Here is a 6,677-nt window from a genome sequence, read left to right as displayed (position 1 = left end):
ACCAGTTTCGGGAAAACGTCCACCAAAGGCGGGGAAAACATGCACCAACGGCGGGGAAGCCATTGTCCAACAGGGGGGAGCACATTAAGCAGCTGCCCTTAGTATCAGGAGCGGCGGGGATCAGATTAAGCAACAGCCGGGAAAAGATCAACCAACCGCGGGGGAACTCATTAACCAGTTTCGTGGGAACTCATTAACCAGTTTCCTGGGAACTCATTAACCAGTTTCGGGAAAAATTCAACCAGAGGCGGGGAAAGCATCAACCAACGGCGGGGAAGCCTTTGTCCAACAGGGGGGAGCACATTAAGCAGCTGCCCTTAGTATCAGGAGCAGCGGGGTACAAATGAACCAGCAGCGGGGAAAACAGCTTCGTGGGAACTCATTAACCAGTTTCGGGGGAACTCATTAACCAGTTTCGGGAAAACTTCCACCAAAGGCGGGGAAAGCATGAACCAACGGCGGGGAAGGCATTGTCCAACCGGGGGGAGCACATTAAGCAGCTGCCCTTAGTATCAGGAGCAGCGGGGATCAGATTAAGCAACAGCCGGGAAAAGATCAGCCAACCGCGGGGGAACTCATTAACCAGTTTCGGGGGAACTCATTAACCAGTTTCGGGAAAACGTCCACCAAAGGCGGGGAAAACATCAACCAACGGCGGGGAAGCCTTTGTCCAACAGGGGGGAGCACATTAAGCAGCTGCCCTTAGTATCAGGAGCAGCGGGGTACAAATGAACCAGCAGCGGGGAAAACAGCTTCGTGGGAACTCATTAACCAGTTTCGGGGGAACTCATTAACCAGTTTCGGGAAAACTTCCACCAAAGGCGGGGAAAGCATGAACCAACGGCGGGGAAGGCATTGTCCAACCGGGGGGAGCACATTAAGCAGCTGCCCTTAGTATCAGGAGCAGCGGGGATCAGATTAAGCAACAGCCGGGAAAAGATCAGCCAACCGCGGGGGAACTCATTAACCAGTTTCGTGGGAACTCATTAACCAGTTTCGGGAAAACTGCCACCAACGGCGGGGAAAACATGCACCAACGGCGGGGAAGCCATTGTCCAACAGGGGGGAGCACATTAAGCAGCTGCCCTTAGTATCAGGAGCAGCGGGGTACAAATGAACAAGCAGCGGGGAAAACAACTCCGTGGGAACTCATTAACCAGTTTCGTGGGAACTCATTAACCAGTTTCGGGAAAACGTCCACCAAAGGCGGGGAAAACATGCACCAACGGCGGGGAAGCCATTGTCCAACAGGGGGGAGCACATTAAGCAGCTGCCCTTAGTATCAGGAGCAGCGGGGTACAAATGAACCAGCAGCGGGGAAAACAACTTCGTGGGAACTCATTAACCAGTTTCGGGGGAACTCATTAACCAGTTTCGGGAAAACGTCCACCAAAGGCGGGGAAAACATCAACCAACGGCGGGGAAGCCATTGTCCAACAGGGGGGAGCACATTAAGCAGCTGCCCTAAGTATCAGGAGCAGCGGGGATCAGATTAAGCAACAGCCGGGAAAAGATCAACCAACCGCGGGGGAACTCATTAACCAGTTCCGTGGGAACTCATTAACCAGTTTCGTGGGAACTCATTAACCAGTTTCGGGAAAACGTCCACCAAAGGCGGGGAAAACATCAACCAACGGCGGGGAAGCCATTGTCCAACAGTGGGGAGCACATTAAGCAGCTGCCCTTAGTGTCAGGAGCAGCGGGGATCAGATTAAGCAACAGCCGGGAAAAGATCAGGAAACCGCGGGGGAACTCATTAACCAGTTTCGTGGGAACTCATTAACCAGTTTCGGGAAAACCTCCACCAAAGGCGGGGAAAGCATGAACCAACGGCCGGGAAGCCCTTGTCCAAAAGTGGGGAGCACATTAAGTGGCTGCCCTTAGTATCAGGAGCAGCGGGGATCAGATTAAGCAACAGCCGGGAAAAGATCAGCCAACCGCGGGGGAACTCATTAACCAGTTTCGTGGGAACTCATTAACCAGTTTCGGGAATACTTCCACCAAAGGCGGGGAAAACATGAACCAACGGCGGGGAAGCCATTGTCCAACAGTGGGGAGCACATTAAGCAGCTGCCCTTAGTATCAGGAGCAGCGGGGTACAAATGAACCAGCAGCGGGGAAAACAGCTTCGTGGGAACTCATTAACCAGTTTCGTGGGAACTCATTAACCAGTTTCGTGGGAACTCATTAACCAGTTTCGGGAAAACATCCACCAAAGGCGGGGAAAGCATCAACCAACGGCGGGGAAGCCATTGTCCAGCAGTGGGGAGCACATTAAGCAGCTGCCCTTAGTATCAGGAGCAGCGGGGTACAAATGAACAAGCAGCGGGGAAAACAACTCCGTGGGAACTCATTAACCAGTTTCCTGGGAACTCATTAACCAGTTTCGGGAAACCTTCCACCAAAGGCGGGGAAAACATGCACCAACGGCGGGGAAGCCATTGTCCAACAGGGGGGAGTACATTAAGCAGCTGCCCTTAGTATCAGGAGCAGCGGGGATCAGATTAAGCAACAGCCGGGAAAAGATCAGCCAACCGCGGGGGAACTCATTAACCAGTTTCGTGGGAACTCATTAACCAGTTTCGGGAAAACATCAACCAGAGGCGGGGAAAACATGCACCAACGGCGGGGAAGCCATTGTCCAACAGGGGGGAGTACATTAAGCAGCTGCCCTTAGTATCAGGAGCAGCGGGGTACAAATGAACCAGCAGCGGGGAAAAAAACTTCGTGGGAACTCATTAACCAGTTTCGTGGGAACTCATTAACCAGTTTCGGGAAAACTTCCACCAAAGGCGGGGAAAACATGCACCAACGGCGGGGAAGCCATTGTCCAACAGGGGGGAGCACATTAAGCAGCTGCCCTTAGTATCAGGAGCAGCGGGGTACAAATGAACCAGCAGCGGGGAAAAAAACTTCGTGGGAACTCATTAACCAGTTTCGTGGGAACTCATTAACCAGTTTCGGGAAAACTTCCACCAAAGGCGGGGAAAACATGCACCAACGGCGGGGAAGCCATTGTCCAACAGGGGGGAGCACATTAAGCAGCTGCCCTTAGTATCAGGAGCAGCGGGGTACAAATGAACCAGCAGCGGGGAAAACAACTTCGTGGGAACTCATTAACCAGTTTCGTGGGAACTCATTAACCAGTTTCGGGAAAACGTCCACCAAAGGCGGGGAAAGCATCAACCAACGGCGGGGAAGCCATTGTCCAACAGGGGGAAGTACATTAAGCAGCTGCCCTTAGTATCAGGAGCAGCGGGGTACAAATGAACCAGCAGCGGGGAAAGCAACTTCGTGGGAACTCATTAACCAGTTTCGTGGGAACTCATTAACCAGTTTCGGGAAAACATCAACCAGAGGCGGGGAAAGCATCAACCAACGGCGGGGAAGCCATTGTCCTACAGTGGGGAGCACATTAAGCAGCTGCCCTTAGTATCAGGAGCCGCGGGGATCAGATTAAGCAACAGCCGGGAAAAGATCAGCCAACCGCGGGGGAACTCATTAACCAGTTTCGTGGGAACTCATTAACCAGTTTCTGGGGAACTCATTAACCAGTTTCGGGAAATCCTCCACCAAAGGCGGGGAAAGCATCGACCAACGGCCGGGAAGCCTTTGTCCAACAGTGGGGAGCACATTAAGCAGCTGCCCTTAGTCTCAGGAGCAGCGGGGTACAAATGAACCAGCAGCGGGGAAAACAACTTCGTGGGAACTCATTAACCAGTTTCGTGGGAACTCATTAACCAGTTTCGGGAAAACATCCACCAGAGGCGGGTAAAGCATCAACCAACGGCGGGGAAGCCATTGTCCAACAGGGGGCAGTACATTAAGCAGCTGCCCTAAGTATCAGGAGCAGCGGGGATCAGATTAAGCAACAGCCGGGAAAAGATCAACCAACCGCGGGGGAACTCATTAACCAGTTTCGTGGGAACTCATTAACCAGTTTCGGGGGAACTCATTAACCAGTTTCGGGAAAACATCAACCAGAGGCGGGGAAAGCATCAACCAACGGCGGGGAAGCCTTCGTCCAACAGGGGGGAGCACATTAAGCAGCTGCCCTTAGTATCAGGAGCAGCGGGGTGCAAATGAACCAGCAGCGGGGAAAACAACTTCGTGGGAACTCATTAACCAGTTTCGTGGGAACTCATTAACCAGTTTCGGGAAAACATCCACCAGAGGCGGGTAAAGCATCAACCAACGGCGGGGAAGCCATTGTCCAACAGGGGGCAGTACATTAAGCAGCTGCCCTTAGTATCAGGAGCTGCGGGGATCAGACTAAGCAACAGCCGGGAAAACATTAACCAACTTCGGGGGAACTCATTAACCAATTATTTGATGACCGGTAGGCGGCGCTCTATCGGCTTCGGCGACCGGCGGGTGGCGGTTCGGGGTCGTGGCGACCCGGGGCGAGGCGGCCCGGCCGTTGAAATCGCGAAAAAACGCGTTTTTAAAAAGAACCGTCGGTCCCCATCGGGATGGATTTGACCCCCTCATGCCGCCGTCGGGACCTCTTCGGCGGCATGACTACCGGAGGTGTTCCCGCCGAGGTGGACACTTGCATTTTCTGGCACGGTGGGTTGGCGGGGTACCTGCAGAATAGCAGGAAGGCGATGGCAATGACATGTGGCAACTCATTAACCAGTTTTGACTTTGCTGCATTGAAGGCGGAAAATCGAAACAGGGCCCCGCTCGAGCCCCCAGGTCTGCCGGGACCGCACCGGGCCGCCGCCCCGACGGCCGTTCGGCCAGAATGGGCTAGTATTTCTCCGGATTTTTGGCCGTTTTTCCGACTTTTTCGGACGTCGGAAAAGCGGCGGCCTGGCCACCGGCCGCGGCCGGGGGTGCCTTCCCCTCGAGCGAGGGCCCGGAATTCACCCGTTTGCAGCCCCGGAGGAGCTCCGCCGGCGGCCGGAATGGTTGAGACCATCGGCCGCGCTGAACGGAGCTCGGGTAACTCATTAACCAAACTGGACTTGGCCCCTGGCGCAGGAGGGGGGGTCCAGGTGAGGGCTGGCAGGCCGTGGCCACCCGGCAGCAGTGATGCACCCGCGATGGCGGTAGTCCTTCCGATTCGGAGGCTCCCTGGCCCCGCAGAGCAAAAATGGGAGCCGCACGGAGCTCTATGAAGTCAGATCCGGTCGGTGGTGGCGGGGCAGGGTGCACGGTTTCCCGCAGAGCTCGGCGGATCCGTCCCGCCGAGGTGGCCACTCGCATTTTCTGGCAGGGGAGTCCCGAGGCTGGTTAACCAGTTACCCCCGGAAGTGGGGATGGAGTTGAGATTGAACCGTTTTGCGGGGCCTCCGGGCCCCTTCCCCGGTAGGACTACCGGGGCACACCCCGCCGAGGTGGCCACTTGCATTTTCTGGCACGGGGGGTTGGCGGGGTACCTGCAGAATAGCAGGAAGGCGATGGCAATGACATGTGGCAACTCATTAACCAGTTTTGAGTTTGCTGCATTGAAGGAGGAAAATCGAAGCAGGGCCCCGCTCGAGCCCCCAGGTCTGCCGGGACCGCACCGGGCCCGCCGCCCCGACGGCCGTTCGGCCAGATTGGGCTAGTATTTCCCCGGATTTTCGGCCGTTTTTCCGACTTTTTCGGCCGTCGGAAAAGCGGCGGCCTGGGCACCGGCCGCGGCCGGGGGTGCCTTCCCCTCGAGCGAGGGCCCGGACCTCACCCGGTTGCAGCCCCGGGTGGGGCTCCGCCGGCGGCCGGAATGGTTGAGACCATCGGCCGCGCTGAACGGAGGTCTGGTAAATCATTAACCAAACTGGACTTAGTCTCTGGCAAGAGAGATGGTCCAGCCGACGGGCACGACCGAGGGCCCGGACCTCACCCGGCTGCAGCCCCGGGTGGGGCTCCGCCGGCGGCCGGAATGGTTGAGACCATCGGCCGCGCTGAACGGAGGTCTGGTAAATCATTATCCAAACTGGACTTAGTCTCTGGCAAGAGAGATGGTCCAGCCGACGGGCACGACCGAGGGCCCGGACCTCACCCGGCTGCAGCCCCGGGTGGGGCTCCGCCGGCGGCCGGAATGGTTGAGACCATCGGCCGCGCTGAACGGAGGTCTGGTAAATCATTAACCAAACTGGACTTAGTCTCTGGCAAGAGAGATGGTCCAGCCGACGGGCACGACCGAGGGCCCGGACCTCACCCGGTTGCAGCCCCGGGTGGAGCTCCGCCGGCGGCCGGAATGGTTGAGACCATCGGCCGCGCTGAACGGAGGTCTGGTAAATCATTAACCAAACTGGACTTAGTCTCTGGCAAGAGAGATGGTCCAGCCGACGGGCACGACCGAGGGCCCCGGACCTCACCCGGTTGCAGCCCCGGGTGGAGCTCCGCCGGCGGCCGGAATGGTTGAGACCATCGGCCGCGCTGAACGGAGCTCTGGTAAATCATTAACCAAACTGGACTTAGTCTCTGGCAAGAGAGATGGTCCAGCCGACGGGCACGACCGAGGGCCCCGGACCTCACCCGGTTGCAGCCCCGGGTGGAGCTCCGCCGGCGGCCGGAATGGTTGAGACCATCGGCCGCGCTGAACGGAGCTCTGGTAAATCATTAACCAAACTGGACTTAGTCTCTGGCAAGAGAGATGGTCCAGCCGACGGGCACGACCGAGGGCCCCGGACCTCACCCGGTTGCAGCCCCGGGTGGAGCTCCGCCGGCGGCCGGAATGGTTGAGA

The sequence above is a fragment of the Mustelus asterias genome, unplaced genomic scaffold (assembly GCF_964213995.1).
Source record: "Mustelus asterias unplaced genomic scaffold, sMusAst1.hap1.1 HAP1_SCAFFOLD_1237, whole genome shotgun sequence".
In the NCBI taxonomy this organism is placed as follows: Eukaryota; Metazoa; Chordata; class Chondrichthyes; order Carcharhiniformes; family Triakidae; genus Mustelus; species Mustelus asterias.
The sequence above is the reverse complement of the archived record's forward strand: the minus strand, read 5'-3'. Positions refer to the sequence as shown.